General features: G+C 42.5%; 1 protein-coding gene and 1 pseudogene across 5 annotated transcripts in view; both read right to left on the bottom strand.

The window, feature by feature from the left end:
* The window catches only part of MACROD2 (mono-ADP ribosylhydrolase 2), a 1,970,509-nt gene that overhangs the window by 1,193,493 nt on the left and 757,418 nt on the right, over nt 1–19,598 (bottom strand). The window lies entirely within an intron of this gene.
* On the bottom strand, nt 2,689–3,286 carry LOC308256538 (nascent polypeptide-associated complex subunit alpha-like; annotated as a pseudogene). Its single transcript has one exon. The product of its transcript is annotated as a nascent polypeptide-associated complex subunit alpha-like (transcript).

Raw genomic sequence — 19,598 nt, 5'->3', positions numbered from 1 at the left:
CTATTTTCTTAGCAACAAGCATGTCAGTTAAGAATCCTAACATTAATTAGCACCCCTATTAAGCCTTCAAAACAGGAAGATGAAAGAAAAAACTATAAATTGGCTGTACAAAATAAAAATATTTATAAATAGTCAAGTTATCTTTAAATAACATTTTGGAAACCATATTGCTCAGTGATAATCTTATATAAGAAGAGTTACACATGTTCTTATGAAAATATTAGAATACTAGAGGCCCGGTGCATGAAAATTTGTGCACTGGGGGAAGTCCCTCAGCCCAGCTTGCCCCCTCTCACAGTCCAGGAGCTCTCAGGGGATGTCCTACTGACGGCTTAGGCTTGCTCCCCATGGCCAATCAGGGGAAGGCACCACTCCTATCACCCCCTCGCCGCTGCTGTCTCTAGTCTCCCTCTGTGGGAGGCGACCCGGTGATCAGGGGAAGGCGATGCCCCCATCATGCCTCTGCTGCTGCCACTGCCAGTTGCACGACTACCTGAGCCTCGGCCTTCACAGCCACTGCAGTTTGCCTGAGTCTCGGCCTGGCCCTCATTGCCTGAGCCTCAGGCCGGCCCTGGGCAGCAGCAGCCGCCATCTGCGGCTTGCCTGAGCTTCAGGCAGCCACTGTGCCTTTGTCCAAACGACTCAGCATCAAGTCCCAGGCCACCTGTGTGTGCCTCACCAAGCACGCAGCCCCGCCCATCCATGCATGCCTGCCGAGCACGCAGCCTCCTGCTAATCGGTCATTACAGCATGATGGCATGATGACCATTAGCATATTAACTCTTTATTATATAGGATTTGCTTTCAATGTTTAAGAAAATTTTTATTTAGGTGATATTTTACTTTCTATTCTATACTAGTGGCTCGGAAATTTGTGCATGGGGGAGGGGGTGTTCCCTCAGCCCAGCCTACAACCTCTCCAATCAGGGACCCCCTTGGGAGATGTCTGACTGCTGGTTTAGGCCCATAGGGATCGGGCCTAACCTGGCAGTCGGACATCCCTCTCGCAATCTGGGACTGCTGGCTCCTAAACGCTCACCTGCCTGCCAGCCTGATCTCCCTAACTGCTCTCCCCTGCTGGCCTGATCACCCCAACCGCCCCTGCCTCAGCCCCACCACCATGGCTTTGTCTGAAAGGACATCGGGAAGGTCATCCGGATGTTGTTTGGTCTAATTAGCATATTACCCTTTTATTAGTATAGATTGATTTCAGAGGGGTGGGGGTAGAAACATCAATGATGAGAGAATCATTGATTGGCTGCCTCCTGCACACCCCACACTGGGGATCAAGCCCACAACCCAGGCATGTGCCCTGACCAGGAATTGAACTCTGGGCTCTTCAGTCCTCAGGTGGAGTCTCTATCCACTGGGAAACACTGGCCAGGGCTACACTTTCCCTTTCCGCTGGGATGTGTTCTGTCTGCTGGAGCTGAAACACTGAAGCTGTCTCACTGGGGCAGAGTGGGGTGCACTGGGATGGAGCAGGGGGAGCCCCCCAAAAGCTGGAGAGGGGCCTCGTTTAACAGCCCCACCGTTTTATGGCTGTGCTGCCTCCAGTTGAGCAGCCACACTGTTGGGCTGTGCCACTGTCAACGAAAGTTTACACAACTGAGCTGTCTGCACGGATAGCTTCCTCCTCACCACACCCCCAAGCTTGGGGTTCCTTTTTGGGTTGAAGTGACACTGACCACCCTTGGTTGGTAGCCCAATCGGCCACCTTGGAAAGAGAAGTGGGGAATCCTGATTTTACGTGAACACTCCAATTTTCTTAAGTTGGCAACTAATGTGAACTTCAGATGTTTGGGCCAAACCAGAGAGGCAGTCAGGACTGGTGTCCAGGCCACTGGGCTTCTCTGAGACACATTGGTGGTGGGGCCAACCCAAACCCTCCACCTCCTGACTGTGGCCTCCACCCGGGACGCAAGCCCCAGCCCCCACCACCATCCAAGCTGCCATCCAGGTGCACCCATGCTGTACCAAACCATCGCCTAGCACAGGGTGGGGGCGTGCTGCTGTTGGATGGAGCCATCGCCAAGCGAGTTGGGGAGCTCCCAATGCAAGCACCCCTCCCCGTGGAGTCATTCATTGCCTTGGAGCTGCCACTCCAAACCACACTGCGGGCTGCTGGGAGAACCACACACAGGGAGCCAGTGCTGGGCTGCCATGGAGGAGAGACCAGTGGGTGGAATGCCATAGTGAGGCGCCGCCATTGGGGTGTCTCCACCCAGAGCCCGCATCACCCGGATCCCAGGCTGGGTGGCCAAGAGGTGGGTCCGTTTGCCCGGAGCCTGGGGCTGGGCACTGAGGCAGGACCCGAAGCCTTCACGGGCAGTTTGCAGGAGCCCGGCCGCGGGTCCTGCTCCGGCTTGGCGAAGAGTTGCGTGTTGTCACCGCGCTTTGGGCAGGGGAGTATTGAGCAGAGTTCAGCCCAGCTGTAAGGGGACCCTAGGCGCCTGAGCAGGTGAAGGGGGTGGGGGCGCGCTTGGGTAATTCTGACGTCACCCCACTTAGGTTTTTGGGTTTTTTTCATCCCACAAGAAGCCATAACTTTATTAATGATAGAAACAGTATAAATTTCAAACCAAGCTGCAGCAACTCTTTTGAGACACACACAAAAAGGTTCCTCCTTTTTAGAAGGTTACAATGTTAATTCCATAATAGCATTTACAATATCATTACTATTGTTCTTCAGGGTTCGGACTGCCTTTGCTCTTGACACATTTGCTTGTGACATGACCAATTCTATGTCCTTAACTTCCACACCTGTTTCATCAACCTCTTCCTTTTCACTCTCCTCTTGTACAGTTGGAGTCTGTGTGTTTTCTTGAATATTTGAGACAACTTCACCTTGAACTTTGAATTTCTCAGCAGCTACTAGCTGTGCTTGCTGAGATAAATCCTCAATCTTGACTTCCCCAAAAACTATGTAGGTGTCTGAAGCAGGGCTCTTGTAGACATCTGGCTTTGTGATGACAAAGAGGATACTCTTAGATTTCCATATAGTGACCCTAGTAACCCCTGTAACCTGTTGAAGACCCATTTTGGACATAGCCTTCCATGCCTTCTTTTCACTCAGGCTCTGTTTTGCTTTACTGACTGGTTCTTCATCGATTTCAGCTGCCGCCGCCAGCTGGGCTTGTTGTGTGGTTGCCTGTGTGGAATCTTGTTCTTTGAGCTCTGGTACTGATTCATCACTCTCAGATTCTGTTCCAGACCCTGTCTCAGCCTGGGGCTGTGGCAGCTCTTGCTCTGTAGCAGGGATGGTTTCTGTGGCTTCACCGGGCATTTATTTCACGCTCCTCTTCACTCCACAGAAAGCAGACTTCCCATTTCCCAGGGGTTTGTCTTATTCCACGTTTCCAATCCCACACGGGCAGCAATCAGCACTGCATTGCACCCAGAGAGAGGAGACTGGTCTGGCTCCGACCATGGGAGACAGCAGACGCACCTTTGAACCACCTCCCTCCCACCGTTGATGCTGCCTGGGCTGGACCTCCAGGACTCCCGTTTGCCGACTTTCAGGAATCAAGAGGGAAAAGAGGGTGCCTTAAGTCACAAACATTTGTCACAATAAGAACGGCGTATGCATGTGTGGAGGGGGAAGGGGGCGGATTTCCAAGGCCGTGACATCTTAACCTCCTACAGGTTATCCTGAAGCTGTTCCCAACAGCAGACATACTTCGCTTCAGCCCCCAACATCACAAAGTCTCCCATCACACCAGCCCCGTACTAACAGCCCAGCCTGTGGCCCTTCTGCCCTGCTTTTGCCAGGACACCAATTGCAGACCCCATTTTGTCCGGAGACACCAAAGCCACAATCCCCAGGGTTGAGTAGGAACTGGGCGGCCACATAAAGCCTCTAACTCTCTTTAGGTCTCAGTCCCCCAGGATGGCTTAGGCCACAAGAAAGGCGGATGGTTGCGGATAGAGTAACAGCAAAGACACAACTTACTGTGTGGGGAATGTGGAACCAAGATCCCCACTTGGTTTTAAACTCAAACCCACCTTGGGGCGCGGACAGGCCTTGAAGGTCTTTTTACCTCTGTCTGCTGACATTCAAGTGCCTAGCGCTATGTAAGAGGACACAGTGCACATGGTGTTTGGTCGTCCCTCTGGTCGCTTGGTCATCAGTTTTTATTTTTTTACTACATTCCTTCCATGTGCAGTGATCACACTTCATTTGGAACGGGGCAGGCTCGAGTGACCTTGTGGAGCGTCTAGGGAGGGGATGCGGCCGCAGTGCCCGAGGCTGAGTTCCAGGAGGCTGGCAGTGCTGTCGGGATCATGCCGGCAGTGCTGGTCCGTTGGTGCCTGGCCTGTCCTCTTAAGATTGACCCTGCAGGACTACTAAGGGAGCCAGTCCCCAGTTCTGCCTCACCTCTGCCACCGATTGATTGGAGTCTGAGGGCCAGGAGGAGGGATCAAGAGGTCTGCCTTCCAGCCATTCGCCAGTCACTGCTGCCACTGATTGATCAGCTCCCTCTCCCTCAGCTCTCTAGCCTGGTGTTCTGTCGAGCCTTCAGTAGTTTTGGACGTTACGGACCCTGAGTTTTTATATATATTAGGATAATTAGTGCTATATCTTTCATTTTGCATGTTGCAATTGTTTTATTGTTTTGCACAGCTCAAATGCAATTGGGTTTCATCAGAAGATGTAAATAGAATCACAGTTTTAAGGACAGCATCTCATACATTATAATTTAGTTCCATTACCCAATGTGTCCAAATATTTTGCCCAAATACAGTCACTAATGAAAAACACTTCAATTCCCCTCCTTGTTGAATCACATAATTTTCCATTTTTAATATTAGTGTTAGGTGAAAAAAAAGAAATATTTAGATGCATCTTTAAAAATACAGTATATATATATATATATATATATATATATATATATATATATATACACACTAGTGGCCCAGTGCATGAAATTTGTGCACGGAGGGGGGGTTCCCTCAGCCCAGCCTGCACGCTTTCCAATCAGGGACCCCTTGGGGGACATCCTTCTCACAATTTGGGACTGCTGGCTCCTAACTGCTCACCTTCCTGCCTGCCTGATTGCCCCTAACTGCCCTCCACTGCCAGCCTGATCTCACCCCCAACTGCTCTCCCCTGACGGCCTGAACTCGCCCCCAACTGCCTCTGCCTGCCTTATCACCCCTAACTGCCCTCCCCTACTGGCCTGATCTTGCCCCCAACTGCCCTCCTCTGCTGGCCAATTTGGTTCTGATTGGTCAGTTTCTATGTCAGTGAGCATCAAAAGCTCTGCCTCCTAGGAAGCCATTGGCTCCTCACAGTTGACCCAGATTTGGTTCTGATTGGTCGGTTTCTATGCCAGTCAGCATCTCTGGGCCTATCACAGGGCCTAATCAGAAAGGGGGGCTGATCAGCAGCCCCTATGGAGGCCTGGAGAGAAATGGAGGCGGGGCTGCTGGCCAGGCCCGGAGAGAAAGAGAGAGGCAACTACTGATCAACAGCTGCCACAGAAGCTATGGATCAGACCCTGCTTCTCTCTTCAGGCCTCTCTCTGGGCCTGATTCGCAGCCCCCTCAGCAGTCAGTGCTGGGTCACCGAGTCTGCAGCTTAGCAGTCAGTGCTGGGTTGCCACGGCAACCCAGCGCTGACTGCAGGACTGACTTCCAGTTGGTCAAGCCTCCAGTCGTTGTGGATGTGATGGACCCAGGGTTTTTATATATTAGGATAATAATTATATACACATATAACTAAAAATGAAAGTAGCTCACATATAGAAAAAATGGCTCTTTTAAAAGTTGAAGAAATGTGATATATTTATACATATAAAAATAGAAACATAGAGATATAAAGCAATTTGTACAATACTAAGAAATAAATAAGCTTCTATAAACCTTTGAAGGTCTCAGGCATTGGTACCTTCACGGATCTGGACCATTACCTTACACCAGGTATCCTACTCTTACTCCTACCTAGAGTACTATAAACTATTGACTTCTAAAACAACGTTTTGCTGTAATTAAATCAACAGGAAAAATGCAAATGTTTGAAAAATAAAGAAAATAAAGGGAGACTAGGACTGTGGGTTTCTCTGTGTTCCATATCTGGGAACTTAATCCAGCAAACATTCCATCTTTCTTCTACATCATAAATTCCTCATCTATTTATTTTTTTCTCTTTAGATAAGCCCTCCATCTATCCTTTCCCCCAACAGGCCTACCATCTTATCTTCTGCACATTCATTGAGAAATTGCTAGAAAAAGTAGTAAACCTAGGCTCAGTTTATTTCTCCTTTCATTTTCTTTTTTTTTATTGTTTAAAGTATTACATACAGTAGTACATATATCTCCTTTTTTTCCCCCACTGACCTTCCCCCAGCCTTCCATACCCCCTGTTTCTTTCATTTTCTATGCAACCCTTTATATTGTAGGTTCTAAACTCTCACCAGTTTAACATTTTTTATCTGCAAGGGAGAGAAGGATGACTCAAAAGTTACAGTATAAAAAAATATATACTGGTTCATGCAACTAAGAAGTGGAGCTCTAGGTCAGAATTGAGACCTTATCAGACATAGGCTCTCAAACAGTGTCACTAAGAAATGTATCATTGTCTTGGCTCTGTTGTCTCCATTCAGTTGATCACATGGACTGTGAGTTGGTGGAAGGTTGCTTCCCCAAAGAAATATTATGATACAGTTATCTAAATAAGTAAGGGCAAACCTCAGTAATTTATTTTTATGGCTTTTTTTAGAAGTCACCAACATTTGGGCCACTCTAATGTTTGTCTCTCTGCCTTTTCCCTTTCTTCTCATATTCACCATTAGATAATGAGGTCTTTCCTGACATCCAGGATACTACATAATTCTAGAATTCCCCTCTTACTTCTTAAATTGATTATTTTAGGTTATTTTTTGGTGGCTTCCCTTTGCCAAGTCCTTAAAGTGCAGACATTACTCTCAGTTCAGTCTTTTTTTTTTTTTTTTTCTCCCTTGAACTCCTGCTTAGCAATCTCACTTCTACATAGGCTTATGTTATCATCTCTATGTAGAAGACTCTCAGGTGTACATGTCGAGAGGCAAGTTTCCTCCTGTTATGGACTAAATTGTGTCCCTCCTAAAATTCACATATTGAAGCCTTAACCCCTAAGTAGACAGTATTTGGAAATGAGGCCTCTGGGAATTAGGTTTAGATGAGGTCATAATGGTGGGGCCCTCAGGATGGGATTAGTGCCCTTATAAGAAAAGGCATCAGAGAACTTGCTTCCCCTCTCTCTCCAACAGGGAGAAGGTGAATGTTTTCAAGCCAGAAGAAACACCTCACCAGGAAACCTAATCGTTGGCACCTCAGATCTTAGATCTATAACTGTGAGAGAAAAATGACTGTTGTCTAAGCCAGTTAGTCTAGTATTTTTTTTTTATAGCAGTCAGAGTAGATAAATACACCTCGCAACTCCAAATCTTCAATTGCTGTTGCTTGTTGAATGTCTATTACCACAGATTCAGCAGAACCAAAGTAGTTTCTATAAAATGTATTATTTATGGCTCTTTTAATGCTTCAAGGGCAGAGTTGAATAGTTGCAAAAAAGACAATATGGCCTACAAAGCTTAAGTTATTTATTATCTGGCCCTTCATTGAAAAAAAAAATTTCTGACTTTCACCTAGAACAATATTGTTATTCTTATTTATGTATTAGATTCCCATGAGGAGCTTTTAATAACCCCATTCCCTAACCATTTCTACCACAATCTCTGGAAGTTCAGCTCAAGCATCAGTATTTTTCAAAGCTCCTCAGGTGACCCAATGTGCAGCCAAGATAAAGATTCACTGCTGTAGAACCAATTTCTGCTCCTGAATTCCCAATCTTAGGTATTAGTGTCACCATTCTCCCAAGGCAAAGCTACGTATCATTGGTGCTTTTTTGCCTGCCTCCTCTGATAGCTCATCTCATATACTACCCTGTTCTACTGTGTTCAGGTCAGAAAGTTTTCTTGATTTATTTATTCCTTTCTACTCAGGCCTTCATAATCTTTCAGCAATTTCAGTTCCTCTTCATGAGTCTCTTTTTACTCTGGTTAATCCTACAGATGGTCCCTAGAGGTTTACTACTAAAATAAGGGCCTAATCCTGCCACTCATACATCAAAATGGATCTTGACTTTGGGCACCTTACTGAACTCTTTTCTGGATTGTAAGAGTTTCATTTACAGACTATTTTTTATAAGATAATTATCACTGCAAATAGTGATAATTTTATCTTTGTGTGTGTAAATTATGTGCTATTACATTGGCTAAAATATCTATAAATGTTGAATAATAGTAAAATAGCAGTCATGTTGGTCTTGTCCCTATATCCTGGCAATACAATTATTTCCCATTGCTAATATAGGTGTATTTTTTTCTTGTGTCTTTTCAATGGATTTTAGGTGAGGTGTGCCCTATCTGCCATTTTGGTTCATGTCCATTTTCTTTCAATATAATATTTGAGGAATAAACCAGATCCAGGGTTTATATAATACTTCTTACTAACATCTCAAGTTCAACAATCTCTTTTGAAAGTTATCACTGAGATAAGAATAAGCAAACAAACATGAAAACTCAAGTGTTCCACTTGAAATAGAGATCTGTCTTTGTCACTCAATATTACACTAAGACGAAAAATTGTGAATATGTGAAACATGCAGACTCCAGGTTTAATTCATAATAAGAATGACATAGTTAAGTTAAATGTTTCCTGAAATTCTATCCTGAAAAAAAAGGCATAAATCATTTGTTGTACTGCAATAAGTAAATTACATAATGAAACACTTTGTGATAGTGAACAAGTAAATAATCTTTTGCTTCTCCTATAGCCAAGCTAACCTAGTATGTTATATATTCTCAGATTAAAGCTGTTTACTTAATATCATCTTCTCTCAGACCAGGGCAAAAGTTTGACCTCTGTTGCTCACTATATACATAATTCCAGGAAGTCATTAAACCTCTTTTGAACCTGGGGGGTGGGGGGGCGGGTCTCATCCTAAAATAGAATCTAGAATAATATCTGCCCAATTCAACGCCTGTAACATTAAGAGAATCAAATAAGATGGTAGATGTGGATATCTTCCATGTATTGAAACATTCGCTACAAATGTTAGTGTTTTAATTATGGCAAAAAGAAATCAAGAAAGCTTGGGATGGGAGAAAGGACAGCCTGGGCTTCAGGAAATCTGGATTTGAACTTAGCTGGGTCTATTATTTAGGCAAGTAATTTCATCTCCATGTACTTGCTCTGACCTATCTTCCTGACAATATTAAGCATAGGACTCCTAATAGATACGAAAGTGTTACAGTTGAAAGTACTATACCATCTGTGGTATCTTTATTGTATATTCCCAATAAAATATATGTTCTAAAAATAAAATCAATTCTGGTTATATCCATTGGCAAGACATTTTAAGTCAACATCATTAAAACAAGATTATATTCCAGAAAATAACTCTGGTTTAGAAGGGAGCAATGTAAGAATAAAAGTCAAGGAAGAATAGATTAAGAGGGTAGTGTCTAATTTATATCCAGGGCTGTCTTCATGAACTGAAGAATCAGGGCAAATCACCATTGCAATTGGAAGCAGAAACAATTTGACGGGAGGAGACATTTGAATGTGTTAAGAAGGACCGAGTTATCTGGGAGCAAACTCAGCAGCTAAATGACCTACTTTAAGTGCAACATTTAGATATGTAGAGTCAAATAGAAATGTGAAAATGCCAACTTTTAATAAAAAAATTAACTAATTTTATATTTGACACTTTAAAATGGTTTAAATTTGTTAATCATAAGGGTTAAATGAAATCATGTATAGAAAGAGTCGCCAGCATTGTTTGGCACATAGTAAACACTCAGTAAATGTTACTATGTTAGGTTTTGGTAATGTTATTATTACTAACTTGTGTTTGACTGCTACAACTATAGCAGAGAGGAAACCTTATTAAAAATAGAGTAAGATTTAGCTATAAGGTCTAATAACTGAACAGCACCTCTAAGACTAACATACTAATTTAATATTTGAATTACTATAGAGGAAATTTAGATGTTGAGAGAAAATATATGGGTATGAAGACACGCACAAATTATTTCAGAGAACAGATGTAGTGATATATTCCATTATGTTAAGCATTTAATCTATGAAAACTTCAATGTCATTTAAAAACTCAGATGTGAAAATCCTATTTATGAAAGTACACATGTAAAATCCTAAATAAAAAAGCATCCACTTAGCAGTTTAAGGGAGTTATTTTTTTTTTCCTTCTGAAAGGTTAACTTCTAGGTTTCTTTAAAATGTATACCCATTATATAATTTGAAATAAGACATCATATGCAGAAACTTGAACAAGACACAGCTTTTTTCAACAAATTCCACATTTTTGGGAAATAAAAGCATACACCTTACGTTACTTAACATATGTTACTCAATTTTTAAGGGCATGTAGGATCCATAAAGCTTCCCCTCTTGCCTTGAGGCTACAGTGTTCTGTAATATGGTTTCTGCCCTGACTACTCCATTGAACCTTACCTTTTACTTGCTAAACCCCATGTTTTCTTCTCAGGGGACAGCATTCAAATCTGTGATCACACCAGTTTTTAGGATAGTACTGCATTCATCCACTTATACACTCAGTGAATGTCCAACGTATGCACCTTCTATGATTCTTCTCAGAGTCCTGGAGCTGACAACTCCCTCTTCTGTGTTCTCTCAGCATTCTTCTCCTACCTTTATCATCACACTTATTATCATCTACAATTACTTCTGTGATCATCTGTCACCTTTATCCAGCACTTCAAAGGCAAGGATGACAATGATTTAGTCATCTTTGTTGCCCCAGGAAATAGCCATGCACCTGAAACATGGTACATAACCACAGCTATTTGCTGAATGAATGATGATCACAAAAATAAATTCTCTTTTAGAAGATACTATAGCTCATAACTTTCCATCCTTTTAGGGCACCCATTTCTCTCTACTGATGGTTTTTATTTATGTCTCTCATTACAAAACTTTAATCTTTTAGTGTCTGCTACAAAAAAACCACACCAACCCACACAATTTATTGTGCATACACACATCAGCCAGTAGAATGTTTTATTACAAAAATATAATAAAACAAACTCTCCTTCATAAGTGATTTCCATAAAGTTATAATATTGATTTTATTTTGCAAAAAAGTTGTAAGCAAGTATCATTACCAAGCAATGGAAATCTATAGAACTGTTAGCTCGTATTCCTTTTCATATGTAGCTCCTAGCTGCCACTAGGACTGATAACATGGGTTATGGTGACATGGAAATGTCCTCAAACAAGACTTTGGATTATGCAGTGTAAAGAGAGATGTGAAACAGCACTACTTTCAATGCACTCAGTGTTGATGCTCTCTTTCTGGGCTCATCTTCCAACTTACCCACTCTGATAATTAAGGTGAATCTATTAAAAGAGGTACCAAAATAATTATGTGAAATTCAGATTTCAGTGTCCATAAATAAAGTTTTATTAGGACACACACACAAAAATAAAAGAGGTACCATAACAATGCTGAGATTAGGGAGTGTGAAAAGATAAAGGAGGGGAAAGGTTAGAGTCAGACCCAAATATCATTCTGAGTGAATAATTGTCATGTTCATGTCCATTTCTAATCAAAAGCATGTCAGATGCCCTCAGGAAATAAGACTTTCTCTTGGAGTTGTAGCTAATAACAGCTGTCTTTTATTGAATGCTTATTATGTGCCAGGTACTATTTTTAATGCTTTATGTGTATAAACTCATTGAATACTCACAATGACCCTGCTTTAGACCTGAGGGAACTGAAGCCTGGAAATGTCAGATTATGTGCCCAAGGTCAGACAGAGAGAAGATGGTAGATCCAGAATCTGAGTATCCATGAAAAACTGAGATTTACCGGAGCTAACCTGCAATTTTAACAACTGTGAACTGGGTTAATAGCAATAGCTTACTAAGGTACACTTTTTCCTGGTTAAGCCAGGAAACCTTGGGAAAGGGGGAAAAAAAAAGATGTTCAACGTTGACTTCTTTTAGATCTATGACACTCAAAACTAGGTAAACTGTTAGCCTTTGTTCATCTACTATGGCTGGCATCATAGCATAGTGATTAACTCATGGGCTTTACAATCAGAGAGATCTGTTTGAATTTTTTTAAAAAAATATTTTTTTTATTGATTTCAGAGAGGAAGGGAGAGGGAAAGAGAGATAGAAACATCAATGATGAGAGAAAATCACTGATCGGCTTCCACCTGCATGCTCCCTACTGGGGATCGAGCCCACAGCCCCAGCATGTGCCCTTGACCGGATTTGAACATGGGACCCTTTAGTCCGCAGGTCGACGCTCTATCCACTGAGCCAAACCAGCTAGGGCTAGGTTTGAATCTTGGCTCTGTTACTTTCCAGTTATATCACCTTTGGGAAATTATTTAACTTATCAGAGCCTCACTGAATTTTTATGAGTTGAGTTAAAGTGCACAAAGCTTTAGCAAATTGGTTGGCAGAAAGTAAACACCCAACAAATAACATGATAACATGAATTGATGATTACTCATTGTTTCCATTAAACTGGTGGCTATTGAAAAATGACAAGAACACTGCTAGCAGAGAGGAGAAGCAGTATAACATATACCTATAATATATTACGCAAGTTCCATTAAATTAAGGACTTTGGATGCTTCTTTTATGTGGTATTTTGGGTCTCATTTATGGTTCTGAAAATTATGTAATTCAAATCATGTCAAAAGAAAGGTTCTAAAGGAAAAGTATAATCATTCCATGAACAATACCTGATGCAAACAAAAGACTATTCTTTATGGTGCCTGGTTGGGTGCCCACAGAACTGTCTTTTTCTAGTTCTAAATACAAAACTTAGAAAAATAGCAGTGAAATAAGAAAGTAAGTGAAACTGAAAATGATAACAAGACCTTGCCAGAATCTAGGAGGAACTTTCTCTAATTATAAGATCAATTGAATTGGATTCTAAAGTATATCCTTGGCCCATCCATGCCATAACTGCCCGAAAGTAGACAAAAAACTGCCTCCTCCTTAAAGAAATACAAAGTATGTAGTAACCAATGTTGCACAACCATCATTCTACAGAAGGTAGTATTTTCCTAGGAACAATTTCATATTTCTTTTTAAGACTCTCATAAGAAGTAATGGATCCTCTCCCTGGAACAGGCAAACACACCAACTTGGGCTTAAAATTCCAGAGGGACCATGGACCCACTAAAGCTCCTTTAAAGACTTGTAGAGTTTCATAGATATCAACTAAAGAACAAGGGTTTTCTATGTAGGAACTCATTTTTGAGGCACCAGAACTAACCTCCTCACTACCAGTCTTCAACATTTACACACTCACCTGCACGCCTCCTCATCTCTCTTATTACATCCTTTCAATGGCTGCAGCCCTAGAAAACAACTAGAAAGGCAGTGGGGAAAGATTTGCAGGAGCACCATCACTGGTGACCATGACACAGTGGCTTTCCCAGTGGTTCATAGTGGTGACTATGCTTTTCATGGATGTCATCAGTTCAAAGCATCTGAGTGACAGGTGGGGTGAATGCTATAGGAAGATTCTAATCTTCATTCAGCAGAGCAGTCCAGACAAAAGCCTCTGAAACTTGCCCTTGGCGCTGCAGTGTATGGACCTACATAGCTGCTGTTTCCTGTTTGCAGGAATGAAAAACTCTAGATTCCCAGTTTAATAGAAGCAGTTTTCATTCTATTTGTTCAGATGCTGAGAAAAACCATCTGTTCAGATCTTCTATAACTTAAAGGGAGGTAAATGTGCAAAGCTCCTGGTAAATTTCCAGTGAAGACAGAGCATCCTTTCACAAAAGAATCTAGATAAAGCTTAAAAGCAAACAATTATATTACAACTAGAGACCTGGTGCATGAAATTCATGCATGGTGGGGTCCCCTCAGCCCAGCCTGCACCCTCTTCAATCCGGGACCCCTTGGGGCAGTTGGACATCCCTCTCACAATCCAGGACCACTGGCTCCTAACTGCTCACCTGCCTGCCTGCCTGATTGCCCCTAACTGCCTCCCCTGCCAGCCTGATTGCCCCTAAATGACCCGCCGCCAGCCTGGCCACCCCCTACTGGCCCCCTTCTGGCCTGGTTGCCCCTCATTGCCCCCCTCTGCTGGCCTGGTCACCCCCCGTTGCCCCCCCCTGCCAGCCTGGTTGCCCACAACTGCCCCCCCTGCTGGCCTGGTTGCCCTTCACTGCCCCTCTCTGCCAACCTGGTCACCCTTCATGACCCCCCTGCCAGCCTGGTCAGTCTTTTGGCCGTCCCTTGTTAATCCCCCTGCCGGCCTGGTCACCCCACGCAGCCTGCTGGTCAGTCGTTTGTTCATCCCTCGCTAACACCACCCCTGTCAACCTGGTCACCTCATGTAGCCTGCTGGTGAGTCATTTGGTTGTCCCTTGCTAACCCCCCGCCAGTCATGTTGACCCATGCAGCCTGCTATTCAGTTGTTACTGTGAGGGCGTTGTGACCAATTTGCATATTACCCTTTTATTAGTATAGATTACATAAAAATAATGTAAAAATAAAAACAACCAAAGAGTAAAAGTAAGTTTCCTAAAATATAATTGTTTTTGAATGGGGAGATTTAATAATGAAAAGTCAGTGACAGTCAACTGAATGAAATTTGAAAGAAATGAAAAACCAGACACACATTCTTTTTTATTAAATATGACTGTTACAACATTGTTCTATGACTTTTATCTATTGATCATCCACGTGACATTACTAATTATAAATATTTAAACATGCAAATAAAAATTTAATAATACTACAATTATCTACTTTAATGGAAATAATAACAATTATATAACTCAGATTGGAGATCACAGTATAATAAAACCATATGAGTGTTACAATAATTTAAAAATAGAGAAGAGGGAGGGTAGAGAAAGAGGAAGAGAGATAGACAGACAAAGTATTGAGGAGGGATAATTTGGTTGTACTGATACTAGAATCATCCAATAAAATTGTCATAAATTTGTCTATATTAGACATGTAAATAAATTTATATCTATATATTCATACTAGAGGCCCAGTGCACAAAATTTGTGCACGGGGGTGTGTGTCCCTCAGCCCAGCCTGCACCCTCTCCAATCTGGGACCCCTCGAGGGATGTCCAACTTCCTGTTTAGACCTGATCCAGACATCCCGTTTAGGCCCAATCCTGGCAGGATCAGACCAAAATGGGCAGTCGGATATCCCTCTGACAATCCAGGAGTGCTGGCTCCCAACTGCTCGTCTGCCTGCCTTTCTGATTGCCCCTAACCACTTCTGCCTGCCAGCCTGATCACCCCCTAACCACTCCCCTGCCAGCCTGATTGATGCCTAACTGCTCCCCTGCCAGCCTGATTGCCCCTAACTGCCCTCCCCTGCAGGCCTGGTCACCCCTAACTGCCCTCCCCTGCAGTCCTGGTACCCCCAACTGCCCTCCCCTGCAGGCCTGGGTCCCCCCCAACTGCCCTCCCCTGCTGGCTGATTGCCCACAACTGCCCTCCCTTGCAGGCCTGGTCCCTCTTAACTGCCTTCCCCTGCTGGCCATCTTGTGGCGGTCATCTTGTGTCCACATGGAGGCAGCCATCTTTGACCACATGGGGGCAGCCATCTTGTGTGTTGGAGTGATGGTCAATTTGCATATTACTCTTTTATTAGATAGGATCTCTATATAACTTCTCTTTCATAAAGTTAAAATAACAGAATTAAGATAATAAGATTGAACTAAATCCTCTCTCTTATCATCTCATTAAATTTCCTTATTTCTGATTTATAAATTATCAGCTTCTTTGGGACCTTATCCAAGGAAGATGAATTAGATTAAAAACAACAAAAGTGATATAACTTGCAGTAAAAGCAATGTAAAAGCAAAGAAGTAAAAATAAGCCAGATTCCTTGCTGCTATGAAGATTTTTAATTTTCTAAATAATTACCTACAAATGTATGCACAGTAAAGTTCTCAATTTATGGTGGAAAGTGATGTGTTCATAAATTCCCCCCTAAACAATGCCATTTTGCCTTCTTTGAGCCACACTGGGCAAGGAAAAGATATTTAGTCCTATCATTATTTAACCACTTACATATTCAAGTGACACCAAGAGCCATCCATTAAAATATGCTAACTTCAAATTAGGGAAGAAATAAATATACTAGAAAAAATTTCTGTGACATTCTGAGCAAAGTTTGACTTAATTTATGAAGTAATCTTAAACTATGCATAGAACAATTCCAAAAGGCAAGAACCAGAATGGTGGGAAAGACTAAGTGATTTGTCAATATTTCCTTGTGTCCTCCTTTTAAAATGCCAATATATTTCAGTTTATAAAACCTGGAATTTTCCTCCAATTCTGTGCTGCTAATAATTAATTCATTTTGCTTACATTGCAACCAGCTTCAAATCACAGTCTCCATTTCTAGGTAATAGATTCTGCCACAGGCAATATGCCCTGCCATAACCTCAATTACAACTTAAAAGGAGAAGACTGTGCTTATTTTCTGCTGGAGCCGCTATTGTGTCTAAAATGAAATTGTATATGGGTAATGGGGAGTGCCGTTGTAATAGAAACTAGTGGGCCCAACCACATTGAGCATATAGAAAAATCCATTTTAAGTCGGGGTCTAAGAATGAAAGATGCTCTGACATTAAGCAGCTGATGAAAGATTACTAATGAAAAATAATCATTATAGTAGGAGCATCAGTTGTAGAAACAACTCTAATATGTATCATAATAAAAAGTGAAAACTTCTAACCAAACAAATCTTTGTCCAGAAACTAACAAACTATAAAAACAACAGTTAGTTCTTTTGAAATTACAAGGTGTGTGTGTAGAAAGAGAAATAAAAATGCATGAGACAGAAATAAAGATACAGAGAAAGATACAGAGAGAGACACACAAGGAGATATTTGTAATGCAACTTTAAAACAGTATTACATGGAACAATTATTAGCTTGTCTCTTCATTATTTATCTTATTAGAGGTATAACTATTATCTATATACTAGAGGCCCAGTGCATTAAAATTCATGCACTGGAGAGGGGGGTCTCTCAGCCTGGACTGCCCCCTCTCACTGTCCGGGAGCCCTCAGGGGCAGGAGGCAACCCAGCGATCAGGGGAAGGCGACACCTCATCACACCTCTGCTGCTGCCACTGCCAGCAGCGCAAGCCTTGGCCCACCCTGGTTACCTGAGCCTCGGGTGGCCCTGGGTGGCTGGGCAGCCACCATCTGAGGCTTGCCTGCACCTCAGGCTGGCCCTAGGTGGCTGGGCAGCTGCCATTTGAGGCTTGCCTGTGCCTCAGGCCAGCCCTGGGCAGCTGGGGGGCTGAAGGGACTGGGGTACTCCGGAGGCAGGTGCCCCAGCGGGGCTGAGGGGACTGGACACCGCCATCTTGTGGCTGTGGGCACCACCATCTTTGAGGGTATGGCAGTCAATTAGCATATTCCCTCTTTATTGGCTGTGGGTGCCACCATCTTTGAGGGCGGGGCAGTCAATTAGCATATCCCCTCCTTTATTGGCTGTGGGCGCTGCCATCTTTGAGGGTGGGGCAGCCAATTAGCATATTCCCTCCTTATTGGCTGTGGGTGCCGCCATCTTTGCGATGGCATGTGGGTCAATTAGCATATTCCCTCTTTATTAGATAGGATTTTTTTTATTTTTAAAATGTTACTATTATAATTTTCATTTATATTAACACTCAGAACATGCAAACAACATGAGTCCAAATTAAAACGTATACTTGTGTATGCACACATGAATGTGCAAACACATGTACTTATGGTATGCTTGGGAATGTGATGGTTTTAATGGCATTATTTTGCCTCTTAATTTCCTTCTGAAATTATATAGCAGAAGAGAACATTTGACAATGACTACAGAATGCCCCTGATTTTTAAATCTTTCTATAAATAAAGTTTAATTTTAAATGGGAAACTTGATTCCTGGAAAAATGTCTATAAGCATGTCAAAGCCATATTCGTCTTTTTGCTCCAATTTTGACCTCAAGAGGTTCTCTCTGGTGAACTAGACTTCTGTCTTCTCTGGTCAGAAACAGTTTGCACACTAACAGCAAGTGTTGATATGATCATGAAGTCAAAGGAAATTCAGGGACATGCTATCTCAGCCTTCCCCTATAGCAGTGGTTGGCAAACCGCGAGCCGCGGTTTGCCGCTCTGTTGACTAATGAGTTTGCCGACCACTGGACTAGACTAAATGTTACCGTGTAGTTGGAAGCTGTGAGGATTAGGCAATTGTGGCATATTGTGTGCAAAGAGTTAAAGGGTAGTATATGACAGTGGTCGGCAAACTCATTAGTCAACAGAGGGGCAAACCACGGCTCACGAGCCGCATGTGGCTCGCGAATCGTGGTTTGCTGACCATTGCCTTATAGTGATGCCACTCAATTCCAGGTATGTGACCTCATGATTGACGATGGGTCAAGATGCCCTTGTCAACCAGTCACAGGCTCAGTAATTTGGTAGAGACATATATAATTAATTCTGGTTTGTGCCTGATGTTTCTAGAACTTAATTACGTTGAAGTCCTGGAAGTCACTGATATTGACCCACGGTGCCCTTAGTGGGTGAAACTTAGCAGAGGTTGCTAAGATTTTTATCTTAGAAAGTTAAAAGGAAAACAATCAGAAAAAAATTGGACTGGGAGCTCTAAAAGGAAAGTACAGTCATGTTCTGTGTTCATCAATCATCTGCTTTTCTGCTTCTGCCTCTTACTTTCTTATTTCATAGACTAGTAGAAATGTCTCCCAAGAAAAGTCAAATGACTTCATTAGGGCCACACAGCTTGTCAGGGGGCCAGGACTGGAATCCAAGTCTCCTGGTGTCCAGTCAAGTCTTCTGTCACACTCTATGCTGACTCTAACTTCTAGCTTACAGCACAAGGAAATAATATCTTTCATAGAAATCAGTTTTTTAAGATCAATGAGACAGGGAAGTACTGAATGAGGGAAGGACAGGGAGAGAAAAAGGGGGGGGGAGGGGATAGAGAAAGAGAGAGAGGGAAAGAGAGAGAGAGAGAGAGAGAGAGAGAGAGAGAGAGAGAGAGAGAAGACAGGAGAATAGAGCAAAAGAAAAGATAAGAAAGATAAGAGGGGAAAATGAAAGAAAAAAGGAAAAAAGAAAAGATTTCAGTCCTCTGTCAAAGTATATGTGTAGGTGATATGGGCCTTCAGCTGAGTCATATCTAACTCATTGTCAGGTTGAACTATCAAAACATTATATACATGAGGGACCAAGGAGCCTCCTGGGAGAAGATCTGTCAAAGGCAAGCATCTGTAAATAGCTGTGTACCAAAGGGAAGAGAGGTGGGAATGGTTTGCCAGGCAGGAAGAAGTATATACAGGATGTCCCAAATAATGTATACACGCTTTAACAGCTAATAGCTCAACTGATGTTTCTTTCTTTTCAGACTTAACCCACTGGAATTAGTAATTTTTCAAAGTGTGTATACAATTTTTGGAACATCTTGTGTATATATATATATTTTTTCTGATACTGTTTATAATTACCAGCATGCAGTAATAGTAGAAAGCAGAGCAATTTTAGCCAGTTTTGTCACAGTA

Source organism: Plecotus auritus, assembly GCF_963455305.1.
Source record: "Plecotus auritus genome assembly, chromosome: 8".
Classification (NCBI taxonomy): domain Eukaryota; kingdom Metazoa; phylum Chordata; class Mammalia; order Chiroptera; family Vespertilionidae; genus Plecotus; species Plecotus auritus.
Note: the sequence above shows the minus strand (reverse complement) of the source record. Positions and strands in the feature narration are given on the sequence as shown.